General features: G+C 45.5%; 1 long non-coding RNA gene and 1 pseudogene across 2 annotated transcripts; one reads left to right on the forward strand and one right to left on the reverse strand.

The window, feature by feature from the left end:
• Positions 1–5,165: 5,165 nt before the first annotated feature.
• On the reverse strand, positions 5,166–6,072 carry LOC124690554 (annotated as a pseudogene).
• A 3,315-nt stretch (positions 6,073–9,387) lies between these two features.
• LOC124688129 lies at positions 9,388–14,228 on the forward strand. Of its 2 annotated transcripts, XR_006998437.1 has the most exons (6): positions 9,388–9,575; positions 9,748–9,800; positions 11,194–11,286; positions 11,432–11,505; positions 12,392–12,767; positions 13,254–14,228. It is a non-coding gene; the product is annotated as an uncharacterized LOC124688129 (long non-coding RNA). The 2 variants fall into 2 exon arrangements; XR_006998436.1 differs by having other exon boundaries at positions 9,390–9,800.
• The last annotated feature ends 1,948 nt before the right edge of the window (positions 14,229–16,176 follow it).

Raw genomic sequence — 16,176 nt, forward strand, 5'->3', positions numbered from 1 at the left:
CCCTTCTGGTGTTGACTGAACTTCACCTTCCTCACCACTGTCCTCACTTGGTAAAGTCACACCTATCTGGAAACCTGATCCGGCGTTAGTGCCTCTGTCCGAAGTGTCCTTCGGGTCGACTTGTGCATCACTACTCTGACCAGCCGAATAAGGTCCAAATGGCCCAGTTGCATCAACATTTTCCCAATTAGGACCACCATGAGATGTTCCTGCAGCATTGCTATTACTCCCAGGAACAAAACCTTGGTCAGGAGTGCCTTCCCAAACCGGAGGAGCATGAGATGATCCAGCTTCATTGTCATTGCTTCCAGGAGCAAAATCTTGGTCAGCTGGCTCGTTCAGATCAATTCCGAACCAGAAATCAAACCCTCTCGGCATCTGCAACAGTTGCACAGAGTTATAAGAAGAAAATTATACAGTTGAATAACTAAATGAACAAGAATTTCTTGTTTCACATTGCAATTTAATTGCTGTTTTTATGGATGTTGTTCAACATAATTTCACTTCATGTACTAACTAACTACATTTTTTTGCCCTAGGGTACTGAAGTGATTGGTTGAAGATCATGAAAAGACAATTTTTATGGCTGAAGATCATGAAAACATCCAGGTGCAGGTACTGAGAATAGTTAACACCAAAAACAAGGATCAAGTAGGACCTGAACAATGCATCTCAGATGTTATTACTGCTGTACCCGCAGTTTTGTACATTATGTGTGGAACATGGTGATGTAAGTAGTAAGGCATGCATGCTACTACCTAGTATCTTAAGTAGTATCGTCCGGTATCATCCAAAAACTGTTGCAAATGCCGTTACTTTTGGATCAAAATAAATCCATCAGCTGTTACTATCTAGATGATTTTCCTGTTTGATACATCTTCAGCAAATTACTTTTTGAATCTAATGCATGAACTGAATCAGCTGATGAGTTTTCTCCATATGCATAACTGAATTTCTTTTGTTGCTTCTAGATTTCTCCATATGCAACATCATAACTGAAATATAACTGGATGTTGTCATGTTTAAGATTGGCATGATGCTTTTAAAGAGAAAAATGATGTTACTTCTACTGTTTTTGATGTATCTACTGAAAATTACCAATTTTTATGAACACCAACTAATGCAGAAACTTCAGTGTCAATTACATTGCTTTTTTTTCATCATGCTGCTCAGGATAGGAAACTATCTTTTTGAGCAAACTACTGGATACTTTTCCTGAGATGTGTGTTATTTCATCATTGTCAAGAAAACATAGAAAACATTGCAGAAAAGTAATTTTCCTAAGATGTTTAGCATATGTAGTGAAGATGTCTTTTTTATACTCATTTTTCCCTGATACTTTCTTTTGACATATGTACAAAATCATGTGCATAACTGGATTATACTGCCTGAACTTTTTTATAGATGTAAACAGTTCAAGTATATATAACCTGGTTCAGTGCATGTAAGCAGGATGTAAACAATTCCATTAGATGTAAGCAAGTTCAGTACATGTAAGCAACATGGATCAGCAAAGGTAAGCAAAATTTCTGGGGGTAGATGTTAGCAGGACTTTTGGGGTAGATGTAAAGGAAAAGAGGTTATTCCTTTCTCATGTAGAGGTTAGCTGGTACCTGATTTTCTTGCTGGCTGACGGGATGTTGTTGAAATCCCTGAAAGAGTAGCCAGATCAAGATTGCTGGACAGTGTTCTGGTGAGTTTTGCTGTGCAGTTTCTGGTTCAAATCCTTGAAACAGTCGCCAGATCGAGATCCCTGACGGGATGTTTGTTCTAATCCTGGAGGATGTTGATTCTACTCTTCAGATTTGGATCTGGTGGTAGATGTAACTGGATCTGATTTCAGGGAGCAGGGAGGAAGAAGAACGTACGACAGAGAGGGGAAAGTTTCACGTTTTTGGTGCTGTGGATGAATTCGGGACGAGTTGGTCCCCCTTTTTTGACGATTGGCTGATGCCAACCTGTGTTCACACGGGACAGCACGTGGTGGTCCACGTTTTTGCTTTTTCAGGAAGTCATTACTGTTCAAAAAAGGAAAGTTTGGTTGACCTGGCTGTAACTTAAAACTAGGCTGACCTGAACGTAGTCGCGTCCTTGATAGAATAGTGTCGGGAAGCCATTAGGACCTGGCTTTTTAGTGGGTCCCATCTGAAAAAGTGTTGCCTTGGTATCCTCGTTCAAGTATGGTTTAGTGGGTTAAACATTCATCTCAACCGAGATTTTTTTTTTGGGTAACATCAATAACAACAACATCGTCAAAGGTTTCCGAGGAAAATAAATCACCACTAAAACTTCCGCCATTACTTTGATGCTAGGGAGATCATCACAACGGGTACCATTATCAGTGAGAAGACCACGAGTCTGTACGCCGCCTAGCAAAAGCATGAGCATGAAAAACTACCATATTTTGTTCCCCCTCCTTGAGCCAGTCAACCCTAGACCGTTGTCATGCAATGTTTTTCTCGTGCTCAAATAGTTCACAGAGACGACGCTCAGCCTTGCTTGCAATCAGGTCATTACAGTTGACCGAGACTAAAGACAAAGTGCTTTGCGTGATGTGGCCGATCCCCCGCCTCCGCCGGACGCTTCGGCGGCGGGAGGTTGGGGAATCACCGGATCCCGACGTGTATATAGCGTAGGTTCAAGTGGGTGGTTTGCCGACGGTGCGGAGGAGACGATGGCGCGGTCGGTGTGGCCTTTTGTGGGGGCGGACATCTTCTCTGATGGCGGTGCTCTGCGGGGCGTGGCCGCGGATCTGCCTCCTCTTGGCGCTCGCGGCTCGGTGGAGCTGTGGGGTGCCTCTTCCCCGTCCCGGAGGTCGTGGAGCGGCGGCTCCGATGTGAAGCTTTTGAAGGTGAAGGTGGTTGTGAATCAGATCGAGGACGATGGCGACGAGGCGAGGTGGAGGCTCTTTCGAGCCGAGATCTGTGACTTCCCGTCCGCCTTGGGTCTCCGTCCGTGTCCAAGGCAACTGTGGAGGAGCGGCGTGTCGCGGTACGTCTCCTTTGTCGACGGTGTCTTCAAAATCCTGCAGGACTTGGGTGTATTTTTTCTTTTGTTTCTCAGGGTATGTTCTGTTTGATCTCTGGTTCTATATCACTTGATCTTTCCCGCAAAAAAATAGTGCTTTCAGCTTACGCTAGAGATGCTTGATCCGCACCCAGCCGAAGCTCCCAAAACCCCACTTATGTAACTTGGTGGCCACCATGGAGATTGTCCCTCGTCGAAACTACTTATTTCTATATTAATTGAGCAAATTATATATTACTACCTCCGTTTCAAGGAATAAGACGCCCTCGTTTTACGATTTTTTTTTACCAAGAATTGCTTCAAATAGATAAAGATTGTTTACATGAAATTAGTATCATTAAAAAGTGCTTTTCAATACGAATCCAACAATACTATATACATATAATATAATCAAGATTTTGTTGCTCAATTTTTATGGTCAAAGTTCGTCTTGAAATACGTGTGCGTCTTATTCCTTGAAACAGAGGTAGTATGATATTTATTTTCACCAATAGCTTCTTATGTACTACATGTGTATATACATATGTTTCTCTAGAGCCGGAACAAAATTATATGAGTGACTCGTTCATATGACTGTGCAAAATATGAGTAGATGTGTGGTGAATAATACATCTATTGAATTTACGATCTCTCGGGGCGGAAGGGGCGCGGCCGGAGTGGTTTTTGCAGGTGGTGGTGCTTCCCCTCGTCGGCGGCGCTCCGAGGAGCTCTGGCGTCGAGCTACCGCCTTCGTCGAACCTGCGGGTCTGGAGATCTGCCAGGTTTGACTTCCCCGTCGCTGGATTCCGTGGGACGGCGGGTCCGAGAGATGCGGATTCTCATCGGCGTGACGACGACGGCGGCTTCTGGCGTAGATCCTACGGGATCGGTGTTCGGCGACTTCCCGCTGGCTCGGGGATGCTCCTGATCCAAGGCATCGAGAGGAGTTTGAGCAGCGGCGCGCCACCGACAGCGTTGCGTCGTCTCCGGCGTGGTCGAGTTGCTCAGGGGCTGGGCTGTAATTTTTTTTGTTTCTTCTGAGGGCCTCTTTGTAACTTGCTCGATGTAATATCTGTGTCTTTCACCGCAAAAAAAAGTATGTATGAGGGGATAAATGGAAGTGTTGCGAATCGAAGGAGAGCTGCTTGCAGAATGATATAGTTATGTGACGGCGTCGTCCACTAATGAATACTCGTAACCTTGGAAGATACATGAGGGACGGTGATAATCTACACAAGTGGGAAGGCCCTAGAGAAATCGTGGCATTGAGAAATGTTGGAGTTTTTTTTTTTTTTTTGGTAAGAGGATACCAGTCGGAGTAGAGAAATGGTAGGTTGCAGCTTAGGATGTGCATATATTTTACTTCGTGGGCCAAGTTAATTGACGAATGGAGTAAAATTATTGTAAATTGGTGGGTCTGAAGAGTAAACAAATCTTATCCGGATCTCTAGCTCTTGGGGGCCCACGACGAGCAGCACTCTACTAGTCTACTTGTCTACTTGTCAAGTACTAGTCCACTTGTCAATCTAGAGTGGCTCCACGGACCACGGTATCCTGGGCATCCATAATTGCATATCAATGGTCGTTCATGGCTAACTTTGAGTTTGAGGGAACAACCACGACGCCAGCTGGAAGCCTACAAGTGGGCACAACACCGTGTTCATGAACGATTCTGACCGTTGTGCCTTCATGTTGTAGATGCTGCAGTAGAACCGCTCCTTTCCCAAATAGAAGTCCTCATCGTGACTGTGTGGAATAAGATATGGTTCCCCATGTAAGTGGTGTACTTGTGGGGGATATGGACGGACCGGGAGCACCAACGCCCAAGGAAGAGCATCTGATCGTCTCAAGTGGCTAGTGCATATGTGGATTGCCTAGCCCTTTCTATTAGTTCGGACTTTTGGTTCAAGTGGCTAGTGCATGAAGCTTAACATGGTATCAGAGCCCCAGGTCTCAAGTTCAAATCCTGGCTTTCACATGGTTTCGCAATTAAGCCTAAAAATTGCTGTTGCCCCCCTCTGCCACCGCTGTTTCGGTGTGCTCTTCTTCTTTCACGTGTTGACTTTCTCTTCTCCCGTCACACGCGAGTGGGGGTGTTGTGAAGTGTATATGTGGATTGCCTAGCCCTTTCCATTAGTTCGGACTTTTGGTTCAAGTGGCTAGTGCATGAAGCTTAACACTATGCTCCTCTTAATCTTCCATCGCGACTTCTCAAAGTCAGCTACAAACACATTGAATTTGGTCGACATCTCTGTGTCCAATCCACTCAACAGAGGCCAGAGAGGTTCGGCTACTTTGTTGGGGTCCACCCTCTGGATCACCAGCAACGCACCGCCGGATTCCACGAGGTAGCAGTCAGGAGGTTTGAGGCGGCCTAGGTTCTCGATGGCGCGGTCAACCCGAGACACAGACGGATCAGCGGTGCCCTGGTCTACACAAAGGGAGAAGAGGCCGTGGTTATAGCTGAGAACATAGAGCTTGCCTCGATAAAATATAATGTCTTTGACTATTGTTAGCTGTTGATCGCCGCTTGCCACCAACGCCCAGGAGGCTGCCCCTGGTCTGCATAGGAATATCCTGGGATGACCTTTCTCGCCGGCGATTGCGGCGACAAGGTTATTACCTCGGCACACCACTAGCTTCCACATCGATGGCAGCCCGGGGAGCACCATGGTGGTAATAGTGGAGAAAGGGCTCACAAGAGTCATGGCACCGTCATGGCGCTGGAACACGAGCCACTCGCCGCAGGAGCTCTGCGCGTGAGTCCTTCTATGGCCGCTGAGGTTGATCGGAGGCAGCGGCTGGAACGCTGAGCCGGGCAAGCTGTAGAAGGTCCGGTCAGGTAGCGCGATCCAAGGAAACTGTGGGGGCAGGACAGTGTCGGCCGAGCGCCACTCGCAGCATACAGCGCCAAAGCGAACGCGATCGACATGGCTAGGGCCTAGGGAGGCGGCGGAGCACGACGCCCGCGAGATCCCCCGGGAGGCTAGACCAGGATCTCTCCTTGTCTTGTACAACATGTCGGCGTCGCACGCGACTACGTGACAGCTTACGTGCGTTCGTCATCGATCCGATGTCGCGGTAACAGAGGCAAAACCCTGGCTTCCCGATCCGAACCCTAAATCCGAGTATATACGAACAACACCCAACTCGCAGCCCAGCCCAGCCCACTCTGCACCAACACGGCCCACCTGGAGCTCCTTCCAAAATTAGGAAGTCCAATACAGCCCGCCCAGCAAATGGACTGCCGGTGGCGACTGGCCAACCAGTGGGGAAAAAGGTTCAAAGGAGTAGTAGTCTCTACTCGGACCGTGCGACGAGACGGGGGGATCGGGATCGGCGGCGATGGCGGCGGCGGCGGCGCGCGACGGGGAGGCGAGGCGGGCGCACGCGGCGATGGTGGGGGCGCAGTTCATCAACGCGGGGTACCACGTCGTCGCGAAGCAGGCGCTCAACGTCGGCGTCAACCGTGTCGTCTTCTGCGTCTTCCGCGACCTCCTCGCCCTCTCCGTCCTCGTCCCCATCGCCTTCTTCCGCCACTGCGGCTCGCCCGCCCAGGCGCGGCCGCCGCCGGTCACGCGACGCCTTCTCCTCTCCTTCTTCCTCCTCGGGCTCACGGGGTAAGCCATCCACCCGCTCGCTCGCTCGGCGTCAGACAGACTGATCGGCTGAAGCAATGCCGCTTCCCTGCTTACGAATTTCGTTCTGTGACGCGTCTGTGTGTTCAGTCCCACTGGCAACATCATATGTGGCACGAGACATCAGCGCGCCTGTCCAACACCATGTGCGTCGGAGCCGGCAAGGAGTTATCGACAGTTTTATTCGGCTCCAAATTTTGCCTGACACATTATTGGGTGCGCTGATATGAGTCAAAATATGACAGGCCCTAGGTCGAGGGCGCTATTTTTTCGAAATGGGGAAATATTTCCTCAGCTTCTGCATCCAAAGGATGCACACGACTTTTTTATTAGATTATTCACGAAATCTTACAAGAAACAATACAAAAGATCAATCTCGAAGCAACCTTACTATACCTACAGTGGGATGAAGAGGGTGACAATACACCAACTCACATCATCCAAAACTAAATGCCTTCCCAAACCGCCCAATAGCAGGTGAGAATCACATCCAGACAAGCAGACTCTCAGCGCACGCCAACGCACACGCCACAGGAGTTGCTCCCGCCGTCTTCCTCGACTCCATCTTCAAGAGATATCATCGCATTAACCTTGCAAGACCTGCCGTCGATGCCACCATGACGCCAGACGGCTCCACCATCCTGCATGTATACATCATCCCGCATCTGTCGTCGATACCCTGCAGCACCACGCCGCTGAGACTCAGCGCCAATAATATGGTAGATGAACACCACTCCACCGAAATCCGCCAACATCCAGCAGCTGCTCCAAAAATGATGCCCCAAGAGGTAGAATGACGCAGGCCGCGCCGCCATCGTCGGATCCGGGAGGCCTGGACCTAGGGTTTCCCCCGGAGCAGCACGAGTGAGAAAACCGCAGACTGCGACGACGATGCCTTCAAGAAGGTAGCAGTGCGACACGTCGCCATCGTCCGCCAACCAAGGTCGGAGCACGGTTTTCACCGGCAGCCGCGCATCCCCAACTCGCCAAGCGTAGTGCCAAGACGGCGAAGATGACGCCTTCGACAAGGTAACGACGTCGACCGCCGCCGCCATCATCCGCCAAGACCGAGGTCGAGGCTCAGTTTTCACCGGCCGCCATGACACCCCGGACTAGATCACCATTGCCGGAAACCTGTGTGAGATCCCATGATCCCCCACATAGGACTACCAGCCTAGTCGACCACCTCCGACGAAGACGAAGGCCGCCTCCACCGTCGAACCCGAGGCTGCTGCCCCGGGCGTCCTCGAACCGCGGGAGAATCCCAAGGTCACCACCCCGTACCGGCGAGAGGCGGAGGGGATGGCCCAACTGTCCCACCACCAGCCACCACCGGTGTGCCACCGATGGGAGGCAGGGGAGGCCGCAGCACCATGGCCACCGTCGCCCCTCCTTCCTCCGACCGCCGCCGCCCCACCATCACACGGGAGGCAAGAGGTCCCCCACCGTAGCCTCGAGGAGAGTACCCAGCCGCCGTCCCTGCCGCAGCAAGAGGGAAGCCCGGGGCCCCCGCCACGCCCCGCGGCCTTTGCCTGGCGGCGCCGCCGACGATGGCGGCGGGAGGAGACTAGGGTTTCAGAGGGGGGTGCGGGACGGGTATGTTGTCCTTTTTTCAGAGGGGCTCGAAAGATACCTGCTTGCTAGTAAAAAGTCAAGGGCGCTATTGAGGCAGCCGCTGGAGCTCTAAGAACTCAGGCGCCCTAGTAAAAACATCGAGGGCCCTATTTAGGCAGCCGTTGGAGCTCTGAGAACTCATGTGCCGTAGTAAACACATCGAAGGCGCTATTGAGGTAGCCGCTGGAGCTCTGATAACTCAGGCGCCCTAGTAAACACTAGTAGAAATTCTCTTAAGGCTAGCAAGCAGTGATAAGCTAAATATGAGCGAGATCACATCTTCTTTTGAGGCCCATAGCCCACTGGCCTACTCACTGCTCACATTATTTACTTGTGTCTGCTATTGGGCCCACCACACATCAGAGGGCTTCACCTAATGAGATTATGTCTGGTGGGCCTATTTAAAATAAACAACAAATACATCGTTTGCAATAACTTCTTGCTAAATTCCCTGAAAACGTCTAGCTAAAAAAGAAGTAACACATCCATAAATGCCACATACCCACACTGTCCATTTAGTAGCTAAGGCGAACACTACGCGTTAAAACTGCTCTTTTCTCGTCCCTCTCTCTAACGTCAGGAAAGGTCTTCTCATTTTAGAATTTTGTTGCTATACATATTTCCTTGGGAGCACATGAATTTCGATCGATGGTTACGATCAAATAGGCAAACTAGACTGCCCACACCAACTCAAAGAAGATAATTAGATGTATACTTTTTTATTAAGGAATCTAACGTTGTATATGATGCCCCCCATAGGGGGCTTCACAGCGATTTGAGCCTCGTAGCCGTTGGATCTTGTTTGGTGGTGGATCTCGTCCGTCCATTTTTTCACTGTAGAGTAGTCCAGGACGAGGCCCTCGCGCGAACCCGTTTTTTATCCATGGGTCATGTGGCCCGCCCGGCCCGGCGTCGTCGCGCACCTGCTCCTCCTCCTCTCCCTCGCGCAGCTGCCTCCTGCCGCCACCCCGCGCCGCCTCTCCCCTTCTCCTCTCCGCCGGCGCGAGCAAGGGTCGGCCCAGCCGGTCGGGCGACCTCCACACACCGTTATCTTTCGCGCCAGGGCGTCGGCGGCGGCGACCGCGTGCCTGAGCGTCGGTGGCGGCGAGCGCGCGCCAATCGCCTCACGTTCTCCTCCCCAATCCATCTTCGAGCTTGCGCCCCTCCTCGGTCCCTTCCTTGCACACAGAGCCGCCGCTGCTCCAGCTCGCAATCGTCCCACCCGGTCTGGCCGTGGGGAAAGGGCTAGCCTAGGGAAACAACGACAACAACCGCGACCTCCCTGGCAGGTCCATCCTCACTCCCAGGCGGTATTAGGTGCTCTTTGCTTCTCCTCTCTTCCTCTCCTACCCCTTCCCCATCAAATTTTAGTGCTTGATCTGTTTTTCCTTTGCAAAGGGATGTAGCCTTGGGCTTTATCCGTGAGGTTGAATGATCTGATCTACTTTGGATATGTTTTCTCTGGCTTCATGACATTTTTGCTTGCCAGGTGTTTGACGAATTGTGTACATGGGCTATTCTATGGTTATGGTGCTCCAGGATGTGAGTTCGATCTAGCTAATATTTATGCTCCATCCTGCTATTTGTAATCTTGCAATTAAAATAAGAGCATGTTATGGAGAGAGATTTCATATGAGCTTTTGTTCCATATACTTGTATTCAACTGTACCTGATTTTTTATTGTTGGGTGCTTCAATATTCTGTACAGTTGTGCTAAATAGACTGGCAGAAGGAAAACCACGTAATTTTGATTTTAAGTGCAAAGGCTTCATCTCTTATGTGTATATCAGATGATGCAAGGCATGTCAGTGTTATTTCTAGATAATATTTATGGTTTTTTATGTAGTTTTGTGAAGAAACATCAATTATTTGTTGCCGTTGGCGTAAATAAACCAAGAAAATACAGTAGGTATGGTTTGGGTACATTTTAATCCAAGTAAAATATTAATCAACGTTTGCTCTCTCATGTGATTTGGTCTTCTGGTCACGTGTGACAACAGTAGATGTGTGACAACTTATTCATGCAGCTTTTTGTGTGTATTACCCACCAGTTTTCATCGAAGTGCAATAAAGATTGAATATTATGCCCACTCGGCCTTCGTAGCCACACAGGAATATGTTGTTTCATTAATGGATAATAGAGATTTAAACTCCGGTACACTCTTGCTTTGAGTGGTGCTAATGATCGCACATTGGTTTGTAATTTTTTGTGCATTTGGTACAAGTTTTCATCTAGGTTCATATTGTTTTTCTTTAGGAAAACCTTCAAGAAAGATTATATTTGCTGCTTATTGCACATTTTCTTGATGTTTGTGAGGAGTTTTTAGTTCTATCTCCTTCCAATTTGTTTAGCTCATTTGTGTAAGCCAGAGAAACTAAAACATGTTTCTTCAGTTGACATCAAATGCATGGATTTAATTATAATCTTCTAAATGATCTGCTTAATAAGCGCTCGTGCTGGAGATGGTAGCTTTCTAATGTTGTTTCAGGTCAGAATGTTTCTATTGAGATGGCACAGCTTTGCCTATTTGACTTTTCATTAAATATCAAAATGTTGTTATTAAGCTTTGTATTGCCCGCAACTTTGATTTAACTAATCTTTAGAAAATGCATGCCTATCCAATTGACACAATAAGTTTATAGTTGGCCTCATGGGGCTCAGTTGCGATGCAAGATGCCCATGGTTTTTGATTCGCTGTATAGTCGCTGTATAGTCGTCGAGTCGATGCAAGATGCCCATGCCCATGCTCTTGTCCTGCTACTATGATAATTGTTGTGGTGATATTTATTGTGATGATATATCAAAAATAATATTTCAGCTTGCCCAAAGATATTTATTAGGATATCAATATATCTGGTTGTTTCTTCTCAGCTGCAGCCCACTATATTTATATTCATTTGCACTGATACTTGTGTGTCTCCTTTCAAATATTAGATGAGTATGAAACAACGGAGATGATGCTGATCCCTAGAGCCCTATTATGCTTTTGAATTTCCTTTCGCGCTTACTGTGGATGTCACAAATCAGGTAATATAGCTATTTTATTTTGTAGTAGTCTCCACAATAGGATGCTTTGGTTCAGATGTGTATTCATTTGCTATTCTCCTGCTAGATAATCGATTGTTTGGTTTCGATTTGCGTTTATATGCTAATCTCCTTTTATTATTTGCAGTTGGATGTATTGGTTTTCTCTTCTATTTTGTTAGTCCTTCTCTTCACTAATTGCCAGGTCTGCAAGTTTGCTAGGTCTGCACCTTTTTCTCCAGTTTCTTCTTAATTTAGTGTGCTGGTTGTTTGAAAAAAATGTTAACCAAGAACACCATATTTAAATTTAGTACCTCCGAATTTAGACCTGCTATCAAGATTATTTGATCTTATTTTATTGCATTTCTCTAGCAGAAATGATAATCCACCACTTAGAACACTTTACTACTTTTTCGTCATGTTTTGTATATGCTCCTGATTCCTGAATGAGACTAGCTTGCAGACTCTTCTTTTCCCAGATAAAATTCTTTCATTTATGTTAGATGAATTATTACTTTCTTTTCCTTTTGGTTAGGATTTGGTTCGAGTTAGCAATTGCCTAAAAGTTAAATTAGCTTCGAGATATTTATTTTTGGTTCTATGCTCTGTAGGTCAATATACAGATGCTTTGTGCTATAATCATGTTATAAATAATGAACCTATATAATTTTTTGCTTCAACATCTGATGGATAACCATTAAATGTTTCTTGTTGGGAGCATATAATTGCAAGAGCAGTGGTTAGTGTTGATTTGGATCAAAACTTAGTGTTGATGTCGAACATTGTGTGCTCAGGTTCGATCGTGTTAATCCAACCATGTTGACATCCACAATGTTGGCATCTGGGGTTCTATTTAGCTAATCATACTTTGTAATATTGTATCCACTGGAGAGTAGCATGTGCTGCTACTGCAATCAAATTATGCAAACTTTGCTTATCTGTATCATTACTATTGATGTGTTCTGCAAGGTAGATGTTTTAGATGACTTTCCTTCTCTGCATAGCAAGCATGTGCTACTGAATTTTTGTGATCTCCAGAGTTTGGTTTCTTCTGTTTTTGCTATGGTGATCCCAGTTGAGCTAATTTGTCTTCTACTAAATCTTCCAGGTTTAGGATGCACACCAAAACAACTCACTTGGGTTGCTAAGTTATATTTTCTGTCCATTCCATTTTCTCCCGATGCTTTATGGGGTTAAACATGGATTTTTGGTTCCTTTTAATTTACAAGAGTCCTCACCTCGACCATGATGCACCCATCAACCAGCAGTCTGACCGCACCATCAATAACATTACAGTGGTGTAGCGATGGGAGATGATAGCCAACACCAGATTTATCAGTGATGGGTGGCACGGTGGCATGGTCCATCTCTCCCACCAACATTCGACATGGAGCCATGTTTGTCCCACCTTTGGGTTTGACATATCAAAACATCACCTGAGCCTGTTTGGTATTGGTGCCTCTGTAGAGATGGGTCGTTTGGAGGTGAGCCTCTGATTCATTCGGTCCATTCCTTGCATTAATTTTCTTAGTGTGTGGCTTTGATTTTTTTTATGCTGAACATAGTCTTGTCAGATCTCTGTGTACATGTGGTTGCTGTGGGTGGCAAATAAAAGGCATTTTGTGAGACATGATGTATCAATGCAGCAGCAAAAACCAATTAGACTGAATAGAAATAATGATCATATAGAACACAGGTACATCCGTACATGTGCGTCTAGAAGCACCATATGAGTCTAGGATGGAAGTTCAGATTTAAGTACCCAATATTTTCTTCCCCCTTATTGCCTAACAAGTAATTTTGTTTTGTAATGTTTAAGATTGGTGGACTACTAATTAATTATTTTTTCTGATATTTAGCTGCTTATACTGATGATTTGCTTTGTAGGTCATCAATATACAAATTAGTTAGGAACTGCTTCAAAGTTAAATCAGTTTTGAGTTATTTATTTTTTATACTATTCTTTGTAGGTCAATATAGAAATGCTAGGGAGGATGCAGTGGCATCAGCGATGGCATGGGGAGAGCGTCCTTTGCACTACCGCTTCGCCGACCGCTTCACCAGCACCGGGACGACACAGTGGCATCAACGGGAGAGTGTTGTGGCCGTGTACAACTGGACTGCAGTGCAGGATTCCCTGCTCAGCTGGCACTGGTGGGAGGTTACCGAGTGCCAGGGCCGGCTTGGATTCAGTCCAACAGACCTTACTGCTTCATTAATACAAAAATGCTTTATTAGTTAGCTTCATTTAAATGGGCATGACTATCACGTATCTGATACATATTCCTATTTTAGCGGTTAGAGCACATGTAGTTATGACAAATGGGAAAAGAGGTTTTCACTATTCCATAAATTTCAAAAGCTAACCTTTGTTTTTTCAGTTTCACTCGGTTCCTCTTTCTTTGATATATATAGCTTTGGAATATAAACTGGGTCTTGATGGGAAGAAGATACAGTCTGTAATTATATGTTCTCGCACAGCACAAGAAACCACAGGTCTGCATTTTTTATCCCTATCAATCAACTAAATGGGGACCTGAAAATGGATCATACATAGCATTGCAATTTTCCTTACACCAGAATCAGTAAGGGCACATAAAGATTCCAGGCTTTGTTTTTGTTCAAGGCATCAAGTTTCATGTCCCTTTTTTGCATTATGATTTTTGGTGCCCGGGGAATTTAGATGGCTGACCTATTATCCACCAACGCTCTTGCATTTCAGATATGTGTATAACTGGCTAACGTTTTCTATGATTGTTCTTTTTTTAGGATCCCCTCTCTGCTCAGAGAGTTAAATTTCCTGTTCCTTCTTATATTGAATTTTTGTGTACCTTGATTGTTTTAATGGCTGGCTCTGAAGTGCAAGTATTCTCAGTAGTATTTGCTGGAAATCTTAGTGATTATGTGATTTATTTGATAAATACTATGAAGTTCCTTTTGTGTTATCTCGGTTGGAATATGTCAGTTTCGCTCAATAGGGATATTAGCTACCAACTTTACTGCTTGACGAAACTAAGATTTTAACTATAAATTACATCAATGATCTAAGCATAATTAAGCTTACAGAGGTAACGTGCATCTGACAGAGGCTAAATATTGCTCTAGGATATAGTGATAATAATACTAGCTAACTCGGTAGATGATCCTACATTATCATACAGGAAGCAGACTACTGGCATGCGAATTACTGATATGACCGCTGATGGGTCTTCCTCATAGATCAGCGATAGATTGACCTGGGCACAACATACATGGTATCTGTGTATTTTTTTTTTGATTTGCTCTTTGGATTTTAGCTTATTCAGATAAGCACAAAGAATAAATTTCAGCATATTAAGCAAGTGGAAAATAAAATCGGGGACATCACAGTTATTTTCTGTAATTTAACAAAGAGAAATACAATTTTAGTAACTTAAGAAAGAGGAACATACCACTTGCTAGCAGCTCGGCTCGATTCCCCTCTGATAGCTCTCTGTCTCCCGACCGCTTGTTGCCGAACAGATTCTCTTCATCTAGAAGAGACTCGCTGACACCTCCCTGTGGTTTCTTGCCATTGACCAGCCCCTTCCTCCACAGATCTTGATGAACGACAGAAACTCATAGCCATGCATGTCAACAGAGTGAAACTTCTCCTTTTCTTCCCTGTTGGCCTACCTCCTATCCTAAGAAACTCGATCTCGGCCGATCGCAGACCTCGGCCACTGCACAGGCTGATAGAGTAATACTCCTCTATTTCTTTCTTTTTTGCGGGTGAAAGAGACCTTTATTAAACTGAGATAGAATTACAATCGAAAGCAATGACCTCGGCAATCTCCTCAGGGGATTGCCCAGCCCACACTTCCCTGATTGGGTACAAGTGTTTGATATGTTGTTCATGATTTGCTGTGTTTTATCATTATTCCACGTAGCGACTTCGTTCTGTAAAACCTAAAAAACAAATAACCTTTTTTTCACCAGATTTTTATTGTTGTTATACAAACTGTAAATCGGTGCGAATTTCACATGATCATGCACCAAAACACACATATAATCTCATCTTACTATCAGTGTATTACATAACGATCATTAGTGCGAAATGCCGGGGTCGCGCGCCAAGGCGCGCATCAAAATCTAGTGTATATAGTTAATGGTTTGGCTGGTTGGTTCAGCATGCATTCTAGTACTACTACACAGAGTTTTGATTACTCGATCGACGGTATTTGGGTTACCATCCGGTAATCCGTGTTTCATTAAGTACCGGACTTGTTTGAATTTGTTTTCAGTTAGCATTTTTAGCGAGTTTTCAGCTAACTAAGAAAAAAGTGTAATTTCCTAGTGGATGAACAGCAGCCATCTAATTCATGGTTATCTCTCCGTGAAATTGACTTTGTGTTCTTCGATACTCGCTAAAAATATGAAGATTGGGCCTAGATGTGGGCGATGAGCTGATAATCATAGATGTGGCCTAAATGTAGTTCTTTGAACACTACATTTGCCCATTTGAGTTTTACTTGGCCCCAAAGGCGTTGATCTCCATTTAGATTTGGACGGAGGTCACTCTTATTGGGCCTAGATGTGGGCGAAGAGCTGATAATCATAGATGCTTCAATGAATAGAATTTCTTAAAAATATGGGTGGAATTTGCACACGATATTTCACGCAGAGGATATACATGCATGCTTGTGCCGGGTTTTTCCCGTAGTTTCTGTTTTATGAGCGTTGTGTCCTTTTTTTTATTAGGTACGAGATAGGACAAAAAGACGAGGCGCAGATGGTCAAATATCATCTCGGGCATGCACATTCAAAGCAATTTTGTATAGAACATTACAAAGACTAAGACTGACGGGTCTAAAAAAATTAGATGCTCTGGATTATTAACTTTTGGAATCAACACGATAACATAGTCACAAAAAC

The sequence above is a fragment of the Lolium rigidum genome, chromosome 2, assembly GCF_022539505.1.
Source record: "Lolium rigidum isolate FL_2022 chromosome 2, APGP_CSIRO_Lrig_0.1, whole genome shotgun sequence".
Taxonomy (NCBI): Eukaryota; Viridiplantae; Streptophyta; class Magnoliopsida; order Poales; family Poaceae; genus Lolium; species Lolium rigidum.